Below are 19,019 nucleotides of genomic sequence, written 5' to 3' on the forward strand. Positions count from 1 at the left end.
GAGTTAAAAATGCTTTTTGACCTTGAATAAAAGGGGGAAATGGATAGGACAAATGAGTTTATATAGCTATGAGTCTCCAAAAAAGACCTGGGAGGTCATCAGAGGGATTGTTCTTACACACACCTCAGCAGAGTCCCAGACACAGCTAAAATAGATACAACCCCAGGAACTGGTTCTTCTGAGGGTTACAGAGACCCACAGGTTCTATGGTCATGGCAGATAGATTTCAGTGCCATGTCAGTTAGCCCTACTTTGGAGTTTGTGTTCCTCAGTGTGATGGAGTTGGACTCAGATGTGATCTTTGTCCACAAGCCTCTCCTGTCACTTTTACTGGACTTGTGGTTGGCACTGGAGTTTAGTGTTTATCCAGGGGACCTGAATCTCTGGATTGTCCATGTGATAGCCAGGCCCTGAGCCTCAACAGACTTGCAACTCCTACCCTCTGGTTTATTGGACTTACCCCAGCCAGCTAAAAGGGAGGCGAAGAAGGTCAACCACCACACCTGGGAGCCAAGAGTCCCTACAACTGCAAACAGGAGAATTGCACCCATCATCCAAGTGTAATCTAAGTACCCTCTCAATACAGAGGTGGAGCAGACATAACTATCCCAGAGTCCGCAGAATGGAGGAATAGAGTATGGATTAGACTGGACTTACGATATTCTATTCTGGAACTAATGTGATTAGTAATGGAAGTAAATGTAGTATTGAGATGGAGAAAGTGGCCATGGTAGCTGAGGGAAGGGAGCGGGAAGAAGAGATGTGATGTGGGGGCATTTTCAGGACTTGCAGTTGTCCTGGGTGGTACTGCAGGGACAGTTTCTGGACATTGTGTGTCCTTCCATGGCCCACTGGGTGGCCTGGGGGAGAGTGTAAATTATAATGTGGACCATTGACCATGTGGTGCAGCAGTGTTCAGAGATGTATTTACCAAGTGCAATGAATGTCCCGTGATGATGGAGGAGGTTGCTGTTATGGGAGGAGTGGGGTGAGGGGGATGGGGGGTATATGGGCACCTCATATTTTTTGAATATACCATTAAAAATAAATAAAGACAAAGAAATTTAAAAAATAAAATAAAAGCTCAAAACAAACAAACAACAAAAAAGCATACTACAAAGCTACAGTGGTCAAAACTACATGTTTTGGCATAAGGATAAACATACTGACCAATGAAAAAGAATTGAGAGTTCTGATATAGATCCTCAGCTGTACAGTCAACTGATATTTGACAAGGCCACCAAGCCCACTCAACTGGGACAGTATGGCCTCTTCAACAAATGGTGCTTGGAGAACTGGATATCCATATCCAAAAGAATGAGAAGCAATCACCATTTCATGCCCTATCCAAAAAACAGCTCAAGATGCATCAAAGATCTAAATATAAGGGCCAAGACTATAAAGCTCCTAGAAGATAATGTAGGGTAGCATCTACAAGATCTTGTAGTAGGAAATGATTTCATAAGCTTTACACCCAAAGTGAGAGCAATGAAAGAAAATATTTAAAAATGGGACCTCCTCAAAATTAAAAACTTTGCATTTCAAAGGAATTTTTCAAGAAATTGAAAAGGCAGCCTACTCAAGGGGAGAAGATATTCACCAACTATCCAATAAAGGCCTAATATCCAGCATATATAAATAAATCCTACCTCTCAAAAATAAAAAGACAAAAAAACCATTTAAAAACTGAGCAAGAGATTTGAATAGATACTTCTCCAAAAAAGAAATAAAAGTGGCTAAAAGCACGTGAAAAGATACTCAACATCACTAGTATTAGGGAAATGCAAATCAAAACTACAATGAGGGAAACGGACTTGGCCCAGTGGTTAGGGCATCCGTCTACCACATGGGAGGTCTGCGGTTCAAACTCTGGGCCTCCTTGACCCATGTGGAGCTAGCCCATGTGCAGTGCTGATGCTCACAAGGAGTGCCAGGCCATGCAGGGTGTCCCCCACATAGGGGAGTCCCACGTACAAGGAGTGCACCCCGTAAGGAGGGCCACCCAACGCGAAAGAACGTACAGCCTGCCTAAGAATGGTGCCACCCACACAGAGAGCTGACACAACAAGATGACGCAACCAAAAGAAACACAGACTCCTGTGCTGCTGACAACAACAGAAGCGGACAAAGAAGAAAGACGCAGCAAATAGACACAGAGAACAGACAACTGGGGCGGGGGGTGGGAGGGGAAGGGGAACAAAATAAATAAATAAATAAGTCTTTAAAAAAAAACTACAATGAGGGATTGTGGGAAGATGGACTAACAAGCAGAGATGAATGCTCTCACAAAAACAACAGAGAAAGAGGCAAAAGCTGTTCAAGGGAAATGCCCTGGGGGTCAGCAGACCAGGACAGTGCTATACAACTCCCAGGAAGAGGAGGGCAGAGAGATGAAGAAGCCAAAACAACTAACATGAGTTACCAAGCCCCCATGGCAGTGGGGAAGTGCTCCCGTCCCCCTTCCCCAAGATATTAAGCTGGGGTAAAACACCTGATTCACTGCAGTTGACTTAGAGGGGAGCAGGCATCTTCTTCCCTGTCAGCTGTTTCAAGGGAAAAGAAAGGTGCTTTCTTCAATGAATTCAGCCAATGAATTCATTTTGAATCTCCAGTCTGGAAAGCTGAGACTGAAACCTCCATGGAAAGGTGCACTGACTAGCACCATCTGCTGGCCTCTCTGGAAGCAGCATGGACAAAAACCACACTCTCTATCTGACCCCTGGGAGAAAATCTGTGCCCCTCAAGTGAGTCCCTGGCCTGATTTTGAAAACTTAAGCTGGGCAATTTTAAAGGCTGAAAATAAGTTGAACCAAATATCACAGAAGAACTGTGGAGGAAAAACAGTAGGCAAGAGAGAGAAATTAGCCATCAGAGCAAATTCACCAACAGATTCAGATGGCTAGACATCAGCAAAAAATTACAAACCATATTACAAGATAGGAAGAGATGGCCCAGCCAAAAGAACAAAACAAACATCCTAAAGAGATATAGGATTTAATACAAGTAATCAGTGAAAATCACACAATTCTCCTAAATCACTTCAAAGAAATTAAAGAAAATATGACTAAAGAAATAAAGGATATCAAGAAGACACTGGGAGAGCATAAAAAACAATTTGAAATCTCGCAAAGAAAAATAATAGACCTTATGGGAATGAAAGACATTATGGATGAGATTAAATATACATTAGAAGCACATAAGGGTAGATTTGAATTGCTTGAAGACAAAATTAGTGATTTCAAAGACAGACATCTTAACTGGAAAAGACAGGAGAACAGAAAGTGAAGAGAATGGAAAAGATGGAACAGAGTCTCAGGGAAATGAATGACAATGCAATATGCACAAATATTCACATTATTGGAGTCCCAGAAGGAGAAGAGAATGAGCAAGGGGCAGAAAGAATATTTGAAGAAATAATGACCAAAAACTTCCCATACCTTATGAAGGACATAAATATCAATATCCAAGAAGGACAACACATCTCAAACAGAGTAAATACAAATAGACATACTCCAAGATACCTACTAGTCAGAATGACAAATATGAGAGATAAGGAGAGGATTCTGAAAGTAGCAAAAGAAAAGGAAAGCATCACATACGAGGGAAATTCAATAAGATTCAGTGCCAACCTCTCATCAGAAACCATGGAGGTGAGAAGAACATGGTATGATGTATTTATGGTACTGAAAGAGAAAAACTGTCAGCCATGAATTCTATTTACGGCAAAGGTGAATTCAAAAATGAGGGTGAGTTGAAAGTCTTCACAGTCAAACAAAAACCAGTAGAATTTGTTACCAAAAGACCAGATTTGCAAGAGATTCTGAAGGGGGTGATGCAGCCTGAAACGAAAAATTTGAGTGAGAGATTTGGAGAAGAGTTTAGAAATGAAGATTATTAGGAAGGGTAAACTAAGGATAAGAAGATAGCCAGTAGAATAATATGAAAAAAGAGAGTTAAAGGACAAAATGGATGAAGCAAGTTGAAATTTTCAAATAGTCCTTTATGTCTATCCAATGAATACTGAAAAAATGGAAAGAAGATATTTGTTAGACAAGAACACTCCAGGAACAACAGAAAGTGGCACCAAGGATTAAAAAGAATGAATTATCAGCAGAAGTAAAAGATTTCTCTCCAAAGTCAATTCCTGACTGACTTTGAAAATGATCAGATTGTTGCTGTTTGTGTAGCTATTGCTGAAAAACAGAAGACAGCTTCAACAAATAAAGCAATGGTTATTGTGCCTGCTTCTGAGGCTGTAGAGAATGTAACTGAGACAGAGGATAGTCCACCACATGGCTTTGTTTTTATCAGAGTCTGATGAAGGAAAATGCATAGCATGAATCACTTAAAGTTTTAGACATAGGGACATTTATTCCAGAGAAACAGGGCAAAACCCCTGTTTGTAAGATAAGTTTTCCAGAAGAAGCATATAAATCTAAATGGTAGCATTACTGTATAGTGTTTGGACTATGCTTTAATAAGTTATGGTTTATACTTTAGATTTTTGAGCAAAAATGTTTTTGATATATAAGTTAATCCAAATACATGAATGCATTCATTTTAAAGACACAACTTGAAAAGAAAGTCTTGAATAGTAAATAACTTGGTCAGTGTTACTAAAATGTTGATTCACTGACATTTATTTTATGATAAAGCAAATAATTAATTGCTTTCTGTCCTAGAAATATACTGTTGTTACTATTCACTGTTTTCCTTGTTTCTGTAGAGTAAGTTTCACAAGTCTTAAAGGTTTTTAATATTCATTTTGATTCAGAGTTGTGGTTTTGTTATATGTGGAATCTTTGAAAGTTTAGTAAAAAATGCACGCAAATGAGAACATCCTGAAGTTTCTCTTAATTCTGATTTGTGCTTAAGTTTTTGGCTTTAAAGAAGTTATAACAGGGAAGCAGATGTGGCTCAAGTGATAAGGCCTCCACCTACTATATGGGAGAACCCAGTTTCGATTCCTGGGACATCCAGGTGAAAAGGAAGAAGAGAAAGTGTGCCTGAACAGTGAGCCAAGTGCCCATGTGAGTGCCTGGTTGGTGAGCCAGTGCCCAGGCAAGTGAGCCATGCAGCAAGATGATGATGTGAGTCAAAGCGAATTGCAGCAGAGACCAGGAACTGAGGTGGCACAGTTGACAGGGAACCTCTCTCCACATTAGAGGTCCCCAGGATCGAATCCCAGTAGACCCTAGAGGAGAAAGATGAGAAGAAAAGGAAAAAAGAGAAATAGACACAGAAGACCACACAGCAAATGGACACAGACAGCAAAAGAAAAACATCAGGGTGGGGGCAGGGGTGGGGAAAAATAAATAAAATAAATCTTAAAAGAAAAAAGAAGTTATAACAGTGACAGTTGCCTCCTTTAGTATTTGTTAAATGTGTGACATACTGACAAATGTCACAGTGATGGTTTTATTTTTTAGATTATTACTATAGGTAGGTTAGTCCTTACTACAAATGAGTCATTTTTTTAAAGTGCACTTTTAATGAGTGGCTTTTACAGATATATCATAATAAATTGTAGCTACATTTTTTTAAAATTAGGGGATGATGTGGGAGAGGGAGGGGGGTACACGGGAATCCCTTATACTTTTTTTTTAAGGTTTATTTTTTATTTACTTCTCTCCCCTTCACCCCGCTTCTGTTGTCTGTTCTCTGTGTCCCATTCGCTGTGTGTTCTTCTATATGTGCTTCTATTCTTGTCAGTGGCACTGGTAATCTGTGTCTTTTTGTTGCATCATCTAGCTGTGTCAGCTCTCTGTGTGTGCAGTGCCACTCCTGGGCAGGCTGTGCCTTTTTCCACGCAGGACAGCTCCTCTTGTGGGGTTCACTCCTTGTGCATGGGGCTCCCCTACACAGGGGACACCCCTGTGTGGCACAGCACTCCTTGTGCATGTCAGCACTGTGCATGGGCCAGCTCACCACACAGGTCAGGAGGCCCTGGGTTTGAACCGTATGATAGGCAGTTGGTCTATCAGTTGAGTCAAATCCACTTCCCAATCCCTTATACTTTTGATGTTTATTTTCTGTCATCTAAAACCACTCTAAAAATAAAGTTTATTGTATATATATATATATTTTTAACTACAATGAGATATCATTTTACACCCATTAGACTGCTGGCTACTAGAAAAACAAGTGTTAGAGAGGATGTGGAGGAATGGGAACATTTATCCACTGCTGGTGGGAATGTAGAATGGTGCGGCCATTGTGGAGGACAGTTTGGAGGTTCCTCAGGAAGCTAAATATAGAACTGCCATATGATCCACTGCTGGGTATTTACCCAGAAGAATTGAAAACAAGGACACGAACAGATACATGCATACCAATGTGCATAGCAGCATTATTCACAATTGCCAGAAGTTGGAAGCAACCCAAGTGTCCCTCAACAGAAGAATGGATAAGCAAACAGTGGTATATATGTGTGTGTGTGTGTATATATATATATATACACACATATATATACACACACACAATGGAATATTACTCAGCTATAAGAAGGAACACAGTACTAACACATGGGATAACATGGTTGAATCTTAAAGACCTTATGTTGGGTGAAGTAAGCTAGTCACTGAAGGACAAATATGACCTCACTTACATGACTTAAGCAAATTGACTAGACTCACAGAGGTAGAATCTGGAAGACAGGTTAATAAGAGACAGAAATGGAGAAGAAGGGGGTGAGCTGATGCTCAATCTGGGCAAAATCTATGATAAGGTGGAGGGTGTGGTTGGGCAGTAAATGGGGTGATAGTGGTGCAGTGATGCTATTGGTTCTATGGTGCAGGAATGTGAGTGGGAGTTGGATAAGGAGGTTGGATTGAACTATCCATGGAATGGTGGAGGGTGTATTTGCAGGTCTGTGAGTAAAACTACAACGTTGGGAATATTCTTTTGGCAAATCTGATGGACGGTTACTGGTGTGGGGCATCAGGGGTGAGGGGATATACAGGATAGAATGCACCTGAGGCTGGTTGCTATGGAATACGAAAGCATTCATCTTGCCTTAGTGGGTTTTCTCAGTGGGTAGAAACCCACACAATCAACAAGAAAATATTAAACTCCTGTAGAGTCAGGGTTCTTTAGGGAAACAGAACCAACAGGAGATACATGTAAATAGTATGAAATTTTATAAAAATTCTCTCATGTAATTGTGAGGATACACAAGTCCCAGTTCCACACGTACACTGCAAACCAGGGGCTTAGATGAAAGTCCAATGAAGGTCCTTGATGAGTTCCTGGGAGACACTGGCTGTCCTAAATCGAACTGGGAAATTCTCTCTGAATGCTGAAATCCCCTTTTAAGGCATTCAATTGATTGGATAAAATGTCACTCATGGCTGACGGCAGTTTTCCTGGTTGATTGTAGATGTAATCAGCCATCTGTGCAGTAAACTCACTGACGACGAAGTCCACAAATGTCTTTGTATTACAATTAACCCAGTGCTTGCTTCACCAAACAACTGGGCTTAACTACCTGGCCGAGTTGATACATTAGCCTGACCATCATAACTGTCATCCTGGGGAGTCCTGCTGTGTTCTCAATTAGAGGGGCAAGAATCTCTCGAGAACTTAGATAGTGCTCAATAAAGGAAAACAGACCAATATGTTAAGCCTTCAATATTACGGCATGTAACTATAAACTTTATTCTTCAAAAATTGAAACTCACTAGTTATCACAGGTTCCAAGGGTCTGCTGAGAATGTAAAATGATACAACTATGTTAGAATCCAGTTTGGCAATTTCTTAAAAACTCATACATACACCTCCCATATGACCCAGGCATTCTAGTAATAGATATTTATTCAAGACACATGAAGCATATGGCCACATAGACTTATAAACAAATGTTTGTAATACTTTTATTTATAAGAGCTCTAAACTGGCAATAACCCAAATGTCCATCAATAGGGAAGTAAGCAAGTTGTGGTTTATGCATATAATTGAATATATTTAGCACTGAAAGAAATGAGCTGTTGATATACACAACATGGTTGAACCCTCAAAATAATGACGTTGAGTAAAAAAAGTCAGACAACAAATAGTACATACTGTCTGATAATATAAAATGCTCAAAAGTGTAAACTTATGTTCAATAATCTACAGTGATTGGCTGGGTCTGGAGGAGGAAAAGGGAAGAAGAAACCTCCTGGAGATGACTTATATTTATTACTTTGGTCTCATGGGTGAATGCATGTCAAGAGTAAATTTTATACTTAAGTATATACAGTTTATTGTGCACCGTTTATTTCTTCAATAAAGCTGTCAAATATTTTTCTAAAATCTATGTATTTCACAATTACTAAAATATGGAAGAAACCCAAGTATCCATCAACTAATGAATGAATAAACAAAATGTGGTACATACATACAATGAAATATTATTCAGCCATAAAAGTAACAAAGTGCTGATACATGTGACAGCATGGATGAAACTTGAAGACATACCGTTGAATGAAATAAGGACAAAAATTGTATGATCTTGCTGATTTGAAATATTTAGAATAAGCAAACTCATAGAGTCAGAGTCTAGCATATAGGTTACCAAGGGACAGCATAGATTTAGGGAATAGGGCGTAAAGGCTTAAAGTGCACGAAGTTCCTCTTGGAATGATGGAAATGTTTTGGTAATGAGTGGTGGTTATGGTAGCACTATTTTTAAATGAAAAAGAAATTTAAAACAAAAATTGTCTTTGTTCACATATCCTTTGGAAAGCCTTCTCATGTCTCTGATTGTAAACCATTCAGCCAGAGCATTAAAAAATAGTATTTCATCAGTGAATAGGTCATCAGTTGAAGGTGAGAACAGTTTTGGAGAGAAGAGGGTAGTAAAGAGTTACTCAGAAAGCAAGAGAATATGGACAAGGAAAATGCTGTATGATTCCTTGACAAAATGAAGACCCATTTGAGTTTCATGGTCATGAATTTAAGTCAGCATGGTAGGACCTGGCTAGGAAGGTGGAGGATTAGAGAGGCAAAGAGGTCACTTTTCTCTCCCAGAAAAAATAGCTAGTGGACAGGTGGAGACTGTCTGGAGGGCTGCTCTGGGGCTCAGAACACCAGGGGAAGGCGAGACACCACCCAGAAGAGAGAGGAGTGAAGGAAAGGTGTCTTGGCTGGCTGAAAAAAACCATGAGTAGAGCTGCAAAAGCAGCAGCCGATGCCCACCCCCCACCTCAGGAGCAAACAGCAGTCTGTGGACTGCAGCAGCTGCAGACTGATGGGGTTGCAGGGGTCTTCTTCTCCAGGAAAGGGAAGAGGGAAGGACACAGCCTACAGCAAATTCAGATTTTGGCCAGCGAACTTGGTCTGCTACATTGGAGACATCTCACACTTCCAGGTCAGGTGGGGCCTTGACATTGTGTTCACTGAGACCCTGATGGGAACTAAAGATAATGTGCCCTCTCAAACACCCTCCCAGCTGCCCTGGCCTGGTGGCTGAGGAGGCCGAGGAAGGGAGGGTGTGGCCTGCCAAGGGAGGAGAACTGCCTCTGAAAAAGTTGGTTTATGAGGCTTGGCCAGCCCTGAGGACCTTTCATCTGTCCAGCACCTAGAGTCTGAGCTGAGAGCTGCCAAAGAGTGCCATCTGCTGGCCAGACCAGAAAAGTGCAAGAAAGAGGAAAAGTAATAATTAATAAATAAGAGGCAAGCAGGTACCTTTACTGTCCCGCTCTTCAAGACCCTTGGAAACTGGCCTGCACCCCATTGCTGGGTCCTTAGCCCTGGTTTGAGCAGTTAAACAGGGAAAATCCTAAATATTTATAACAAGTTGAACTAAGAGTCAAAGAATACAGCTACTTAATAGTAAATCCCTGGGCAAGAGAGAGAAACTGAAAATTAGAGTAAACTCAGCAACAGCATCAAATGCCTAGACATCAGCAAAAATTACAAGCTATTTTAAGAAAAAGGAAGATATGACTCAAACAAAGGAACAAATCAAAGTTTCAAATGAGACACAGGAATTGAAAGAGCTAATCAATGAGATTCATACAAATCTCCTAAATCAAATCATGGAGTTGAAGGATGATATACCTAAAGAAAGACATTAAGATGACACTCGTTAAGCACAAAGAAAAATTTAAATTCCTGGACAGAAAAATAGCAGAACTTATGGGAATGAAATATAATTAATAAAATAAATGATATTAAAAATACAATAGAGGCACACAACAGTAAATTTGAAATATGGAAAAAAGAATCAGTGATATGGTGGAAAGAAAAACTGTAATTAAAAGGATGTTGGACAGGAAGAAGAAGGAAGGAAATAACAAAGATAAGAGCAGAACTAAATGAAATAGAAAATAAGAAAGCACTTGAACAGATAAACAAGACCAAGAGCTGGTTTTTTGAGAAGATTAACAAAATTGACAAACCTTTAGCAACACTAACAAAGAAAAAAAGAGAGGAGATGCAAATACACAAAATAAGAAATGAGAAAGGCGATATCACCACTGACCCCACAGAAATAAAGACTATCATAAGAGGATATTTTGAAAAACTATATTCCAACAAAAATGACAATCTAGAGGAAATGGACAAATTCCTAGAAACACATAAACAGCCCATATTGACAAAAGAAGAAATTGATGATCTTAACAAACCAATCACAAGCAGAGAGATAGAATCAGTTATTAAAAATCTCCCAACTAAGAAGAGTCCAGGGCCAGATGGCTTCACAGGTGAATTCTACAAAACATTCCGGAAAGAACTGACACCAATCCTGCTGAAACTATTCCAAAACATCGAAACAGAAAGAACATTACCCAACTCCTTCTATGATGCCAACATTACCCTAGTACCAAAGCCAAACAAAGACATCACAAGAAAGGAAAATTACAGACCAATTTCTCTAATGAACCTAGACGCAAAAATACTTAACAAAATACTTGCTAATCGTATTCAACAACACATTAAACGTATTATACACCACAACCAAGTGGGATTCATCCCAGGTATGCAAGGATGGTTCAACATAAGAAAATCAATCAACGTAATACACCATATAAACAGATTGAAGGAAAAAAATCACATGATTATATCTATTGATGCAGAAAAAGCATTTGACAAAATACAGCACCCTTTCTTGATAAAAACACTCCAAAAGATTGGAATACAAGGGAATTTTTTGAACATGATAAAGAGTATATATGAAAAACCTAAAGCCAATATTGTTTACAATGGAGAAATCCTAGACTCCTTCCCTCTAAACTCAGGAACAAGACAAGGATGCCCACTGTCTCCGCTCCTATTTAACACTGTCTTAGAAGTACTTGCTCGAGCACTGAGGCAAGAACCAGAAATAAAAGGCATTCAAATTGGAAAGGAAGAAGTCAAAATTTCATTATTTGCAGATGACATGATCCTATACATAGAAAACCCTGAGAGATCTTCAACGAAGATTCTAGAACTCATAAATGAGTTTAGTAAAGTCGCAGGTTATAAGATCAATGCGCAAAAATCAGTAGCATTTCTGTACACCAATAATGAGCAAGATCAGGAGGAAATCAAGAAACAAATACCATTCACAATAGTAAATAAAAAAATCAAATACTTAGGAATAAATTTAACTAAAGAGGTAAAGAACTTATACAAGGAGAACTATACAAGATTGTTCAAGGAAATCAAAGAAGACCTAAATAAATGGAAGACTATTCCTTGTTCATGGATAGGAAGACTGAACATTATTAAGATGTCTATCCTACCAAAACTGATCTACACATTCAATGCAATCCCAATAAAAATCAATGCAGCCTTCTTTAAGGAACTAGAAAAACTAACTATGAAATTTATTTGGAAAGGAAAGAGACCCCGAATAGCCAAAGACATACTGAAAAAGAAAAACGAAATTGGAGGAATCACACTACCTGACTTCAAAACATACTATAAAGCTACGGTGGTGAAAACAGCATGGTATTGGCATAAGGAGAGACACATAGACCAATGGAATCGAATTGAAAGCTCTGATATAGAACCTCACATATACAGCCACATAATATTCGATAAAGCCACCAAACCCTCTCAACTGGGAGAGAGTGGCCTATTCAACAAATGGTGTCTGGAGAACTGGATAGCCATATGTAGAAGAATGAAAGAGGATTACCATCTCACACCTTATACAAAGATCAACTCAAGATGGATCAAAGACCTAAATATAAGAGCCAAGACCATAAAAACCTTAGAAAGCAGTGTAGGGAAACATCTACAGGACCTTGTAATAGGAAATGGATTTATGAATATCTCACCAAAAGCACGAGCAGCAAAAGAACTAATAGATAAATGGGACTTCCTCAAAATTAAAGCCTTCTGCACCTCAAAGGAGTTTGTCAAAAAAGTAAAAAGGGAGCCCACACAGTGGGAGAAAATATTTGGCAATCATATATCTGATAAGAAACTTATAACTTGCATATATAAAGAACTCCTATATCTTGAAAATAAAAAGATAAACAACCCATTTAAAAAATGGGAAAAAGACTTAAACAGACACTTCTCTGAAGAAGAAATACAAATGGCAAGAAAGCACATGAAAAAATGTTCCAAATCTCTAGCTATCAGGGAAATGCAAATCAAAACTACAATGAGATACCATCTTACACCCATAAGATTGGCAGCTATGAAAAAAACAGAAGAATACAAGTGCTGGAGAGGATGTGAAGAAAGGGGAACACTCATCCACTGCTGGTGGGAATGCAGAAGGATCCAACCATTCTGGAGGACAGTATGGCAGTTTCTCAAAAAACTAGCCATAGATTTGCCATATGACCCAGCAATACCACTGCTGGGTATATACCCAGCAGAATTGAAAACAAGGACACAAACCGATATATGTACACCAATGTTCATAGCAGCATTGTTCACTATTGCCAAAAGTTGGAATCAACCCAAATGCCCATCAACAGATGAGTGGATCAATAAAATGTGGTATATACACACAATGGAATACTACTCGGCTGTAAGAACAAACACACTACAAACACATGTGATAACATGGATGAATCTTGAGAACCTTATGTTGAGTGAAGCAACCCAGACATTGAAGGACAAATACTACATGACCTCAATGATATGAAATAAACAAGCTGCCCTAGATAGCAAGAGACTGAATGATAGGCTTACAGGAAATCGGAGGGTGGAGGAAGGATATGAGCCGATGTCTGCAGGGGTGGAATTTAAGACAAGATGGTGGTAAGTATGAACACAAAGAAGAGATAAAAGGGGGGCAAGGGGTTGCCTTTAGTTGGGGCTTTGCGGGTTTGAGGGTGGCTGGGGAGGGACGGATGGGTAACGTTGCCCAAAAGTGGGGGGAGGGAGGGGTAGCATACGAACACAGGAGAGGGTCAGGTGTTGGTGGACAGTAAAATGCCGAGAAAATTATATCAAAATATAATAAAGAGGGTTACCTGTTTAGAATGCTCGGAGGGGAGGGTCTGATGCAGGACGGGCTCCTGGGGAATGTCTAAATGCTCGTTCTGCCAGAGTGGGTTACACCATGGGGTAGAAACCCAAGTAGTGAGAGTGGGGGTGGACCCACATCCTGGGGAAGACTAATGCCATCAAATAGAGGGAACTGTATCCCTCGAGAGAAAGGGTGGCTCCCAGGGCATTGGGGCAGTTGAGCAAGTTAGGCCCTGAACACTATTCCATCTATATCTGGAAGTGGCTCCTCAGGAAACGGAGGTTGGCTGTCACGGTGGGCACCAAGGTGGAAGGGAAAATGGATGTTAAATGTGTGGAACCAAAGTAAATGGGGGGTAAGAGAGGAATTTCTTGAGAGTACACAAGGATGGATATAAAACATGTAATGTTACACCATAACATATAGGAGATGACAGACTGATAATGTAAACCATAATGTAAAACATAGGATAACTAAAAATGTAAAGAACTGTGTATCCTAAAGTATGCACCATAATGTAAGCACAGATGTCACCTTGTTAGAAAGCTAATGTCTCAGACTCTGTACATCACTTTAAGTAAATATGATATGAATAGGGCGTAAGAGTATCACTGTGGAAGGGAAAAGGTTTTCTGGTGGATGTGTGGGAGTGCTGTATATTATATATATGCAATGCTGTGGTCTAGGACTCCTGTGAAGAAAAGCTGAATAATTAGGGGGGAAAAAATAAAAAAAGAAAAAGATAGGATGTGGAATTTTTTCAAGTCAACATTCTTTATCTAAGTTCTTTATCTAACTTTATCCAAGTTCTTTATCTATCCTTTAAACCCATCGCTATATGCCATTCCCTAGTAAGGGACCATGACATTATATTGGGCTTCAAATTTCGGGGAGTTCTGGATCACAGAGTGTTTCAACAATGGCAATGGAGGGATACTGGTATGGGATACCAATGACAGGTGATATATGGCTGACAGGGAGCTGTAAAGAATATATGTCCAGGGTGCATGGTAATGTTTGGATATACTCATAGTGGCAACAATTAAAAACCACAGCAGGGGGGGTACTGGGTTCCTGGCCAGTGGTGCTCTGTCGTGGTCCCTAGGGGAGCAGCAACAGTCTCCCAGGTACAGCGGCGGGGACCAGGAGGGAGTGAGGGTTCAACAGTGAGCCCCTGATGCTAATGACTATGCTTGTGAGCTGATAAACCTAAAATAAGAACAAGGCCTAGAGCAACATTGTGCCTGGGAATTTCCTCCTGTCAGCCTTCATGTTACTCAAATGTGGCCAGTCTCGAAGCCAAACTCAGCATGTAAATGCAATGCCTTCCCCCCAGCGTGGGACATGACACCCGGGGATGAGCCTCCCTGGCAACGAGGGACCACTATCAACTACCAACTGATGATGCAACTGGAAAATGACCTTATACGGAAGGTTCAATGCGGATCAGCAGAATATCCATGTCTACATAAAATAACATGACTTTAAAATGCTGTTTGACCTAAAGTAAGGGGGAAATGGAAAGGAGAAATGAGTTTATATGGCTACGAGTTTCTAAAAAAGAGTCTGGAGGCTGGCAGAAGGATTGCCCTCATGCACAACTGAGCAGAGTCAGAGAGACAGATAAAGCAGATACAACCCCCAGATATTGGTTCCTTTGAGGGCTAAAGAGACCCATGGGAGTTATGGTCATGGCCGATGGGGTTAACTACCAGGGCAGATGGCCCCTCTTTGGAAATGGTGTTTATGTGTGATGAATCTGGACTCAGATGGGATCTCCCTTCATAAGATTTTCATGCTAATGTGATGGAGGTGCAGTTAATGTTGGGGTTTAAGATATATTTAGGGGATTTGAATCTCTGGACTGACAATGTGATAGCCAGGTCCTGAGCCTCAACAGACTCCAGCACCTACAATCTGATCTATTGGACTTACCACACTCAGCTAAGATGGAGTTGAAGAAGGACAACCACCACACCATGGAGCCTAGAGTGAATACAACTGAAAATGGGAGAATTGCATCCAGCATCCATGTGGAATCTGAGCCTCCTCTTGACATAGAGGTGCAATGGACACAACCAATCCAATGTCCACATAGAAGAGGTGGCATTGGATTGGGAAAAGTGGACATGGTGGACGATGGGTATGGGGAAAGGGCAGGAAGAGATGAGAGGTGGAGGTGTCTTTGGGACATGGAGCTGCCCTGGATGGTGCTTCAGAGGTAATCACCGGACATTGTAAATCCTCACAGGGCCCACTGGATGGAATGGAGGAGAGTATGGCCCACGATGTGGACCATTGTCTATGAGGTGCAGAGGTGCCCAAAGATGTACTTACCAAATCCAATGGATGTGTCATGATGATGGGAACGAGTGTTGTTGGGGGGGGGGGGAGGGGAGGGGTGGGGGGGGGTTGAATGGGACCTCACATATATATTTTTAATGTAATATTATTACAAAGTCAATAAAAAAAAAAGAATAAATCTAAATAGACCTACCCCAATACACAATATTCAGAATACTAAATGCCAAAGATAAAAAGAAAATCCTGAAAGCAGCAAGGGGAAAGAAAAACATCACATACAAAGGATGTCCAATAAGGTGTAATGCAGATATCTCTTCAGAAACCATGGAGGAGAGAAGACAGTGGTATGATATAATTCAGGTACTGAAAGAGAGAAAGTGCCAGCCAAGAATTCTTTATACAGGAAAACTGTCCTTAAAATATGAGTTAAAAATATTTACAGATAAGTGGAAACTGAAAGAGTTCTAAACAAGAATCCAGCTCTGCAGGAAACACTACAGGGAGTTCTGCAGCCAGCAAAGAAAAGAGAAGAGAGAGTGGCTTGGAAGTGAGTGTAGAAGTGAAGATTATCAGAAAGGGTAAATGAAAAGGTAAAAAGATGGACAAAAATATGAACATACAAAAACAGAATAATAAAATGGCTGAAGTAAATAATGCCTTTACAGTAATAACATTGAAGGTTAATGGATTAAACTCCCAATCAAAAGACACAGGCTGACAGAATGGATAAAAAACATGAGCCATCCCTATCCTACCTGCAGGAGACTCACCTTAGACCCAAGTGTACAAACAGACAAAGTGAAAGGTTGGAGAAGATATTTCACACAAATAGTAACCAAAAGAGAGCAGAGATAGCTACACTGGTGTCAGATGAAATAGACTTTAAATGCAAAAATGAGATAGAAGATGAAGACACCCATTATATGGTAATAAAAGGGGCATTCCACCAGGAAAGAATAACAGTCATAAATATCTATGCAGCTAAACAAGCATGTCCCCCAAAACGTGAGGCAACCTCTGGCAAAACTGAAAGGAAAAATAGACATCACTACAATAATTGCTGGAGATTTCAATATGCCACTCACATCAATAGATAGAACAACTAAACAGAAGATCAACAAGGAAACAGGGAACTTAATATGATTAACAAGCTGGACCTGACAGATGAGGTTGCACCCAAAACCAACAGGGTAAACATTCTCAAGAGCTCATGGATCTTTCTCCAGGATAGACCACATGTTGGACCACAAAACATCTCTCAATACATTTAAGAAGACTGAAATTATGCAAAGTACCTTCTCTGATCATAATGGAATAAAGCTGGAAATCAATAATAGGTGGGAAAGGGAAATTTTGCAAATATATGAAAGCTGAACAGTTACACTTCTAAACAATCAGTGGGTCAAAGAATAAATTACAAGAGAAATTAGTAGTTATCTCAAGATAAAAGAAAATGAGAACACAACATATCAAAACTTATGGGATACAGTGAAGGCAGTGCTGAGAGGAAAATTTATAGCTGAAATGCCTCTGTTAAAAAAGAAGAGCTAAAATCAAAGATCTAACTGAACAATTGAAGAAACTAAAAAAAGAACAGGAAACCAATCCCAAAGTAAGCAGAAAAAAGAAATAACAAAGATTAGAGCAGAAATAAATGATACTGAGAATGAAAAAAAAAGAAAATCAACAAAACCAAAAGCTGTTTCTTTGAGAATTTTGATATAAGAATCAAAACTAGAGCTCTTGAAAAAGGAAGGAAGAAAAATGTAAAGGAAATAGCAGGTGAGGCATATTGGAAATGAGCCCATCTCCAGGCCTAGTTTTAAGAGTGATATGGGGGATAAAGCAGCCCCACATATCATCCTGCCTGCAGGCCTGTGTCTACAGGAAAAGGTCAGGTTTCAGCTAGAGCAAGAGGCAAAGCAGAAAAAAGGCTGAAGGTAATGGGAATTTTAGTTAGGATTTACCATGAGTTCCAGAAAGGCCAAGAGAAGGGTTTCAGTTCAGGCCTGAGAGAGGGAAAGGAGAGGGGGTCAGAAACTGGGGTGAGCAAAGCCCTCTGGGGATCAAGGAGGAGGTGATGAGAGAAAGCAGGGAGTCAGTCCCCAGCTTCTTACGGAGGTGACTAGCCTAAGAGTGGCAAATGCCATTATGAGATTGCTCTTGACAATACCAGGGCTTTGAGCATGGTGGGGGGTGGACAGGGTGGGACTTTGGCCAGCAGTATTTAGCTTTCTGGAGCTACTTCTTGACTGTCGCCCACGGAGATGTGGCAGGCAGGGCAACCGCAGGGCTTCTCTGAGACAGAAGTTTCCTTCTTGAGCCACTCCTGTGGCACCCACCTCAGAAATCAAGGGAGTAAAATCTCCTGGGGAAGGGGGAGGGGATCTGCCTATGCCTTCGAGATTTCATTTTTACTCATTGGATATGAATTAACTGTTTTAGATACCTATAATACATAAAAGCCAGACAATGAATCTTACTAAGTGTGGAATTAATAATGTGCCAGGTACTGTGTAAGTCACTTTATATACATTACCCAAATCAACATACTCTTTTATATTCCTATAAAAGAGAATGTTGAGGCTTAGAAAAGTTAAGGGACTTACTTAAGGTCCTATTGTTAGCAAATAGCAGAGACATATTGGCCGTGAATTTTTTCAGTCTCCAATGACCATGATATGTCATCAGAACCATGACAGTGAAGATCAATAGTTTATTTTTAGCAAATATATCCAATTTTATTGATAATGTTGCTAGCCTAATACTGACCTTGAAAGAACTGTTGCAACATGCTTGTCCTCTGACCACTCTTTTTTCCACACGTACAAGAAAAGCCATCTAATTGCTTAAACAGTCACACAGAAAGAAGAGCACAGAAAATGCTCTTTGGCCTTTGAACACACTCCAGAATTTCACCGCTGATAGCCTTGGCTGATAGCCTTGGGTTAGGGATTAGGAAGATTCTCAGTTCATTTGTACTGCTTTACATTCAGACATCTGCGCATTTGTCTCAGAGTTAGTTGACATGCCACAGGCAAAGTGGATGTCTGAGGTGAAGAATTTTAGCGTGAGAACACCTAAAGCATAAACTCACTCTGAATGAAAGGGAAGTCCACAGAACTATTGGAAGTGTTAGGAATCTCCGCTTCAGTTGTTCTCAAATCTGACAGTCTATCAACATAATCTGAAGTGCTTTATTAAGCACGCTCATTCTTTGGTTTCACCCAGGTCCATGAATCAGAATCTCCTCACTGGTGGCCTGGAAATGCTACTTTAACAAAGACTCCCCAGGAGATTCTAGTTCAGAAGA

The 19,019-nt window shown here is 40.2% G+C and overlaps 1 long non-coding RNA gene across 1 annotated transcript in view; it reads right to left on the reverse strand.

Annotated features, from left to right (window-relative positions):
• LOC139437093 (uncharacterized) overlaps window positions 1-19,019 on the reverse strand; it is a 73,374-nt gene that overhangs the window by 54,097 nt on the left and 258 nt on the right. The gene's annotated exons all lie outside the window — the stretch shown is intronic.

The sequence above is a fragment of the Dasypus novemcinctus genome, chromosome 20 (genome assembly GCF_030445035.2).
Source record: "Dasypus novemcinctus isolate mDasNov1 chromosome 20, mDasNov1.1.hap2, whole genome shotgun sequence".
Taxonomy (NCBI): domain Eukaryota; kingdom Metazoa; phylum Chordata; class Mammalia; order Cingulata; family Dasypodidae; genus Dasypus; species Dasypus novemcinctus.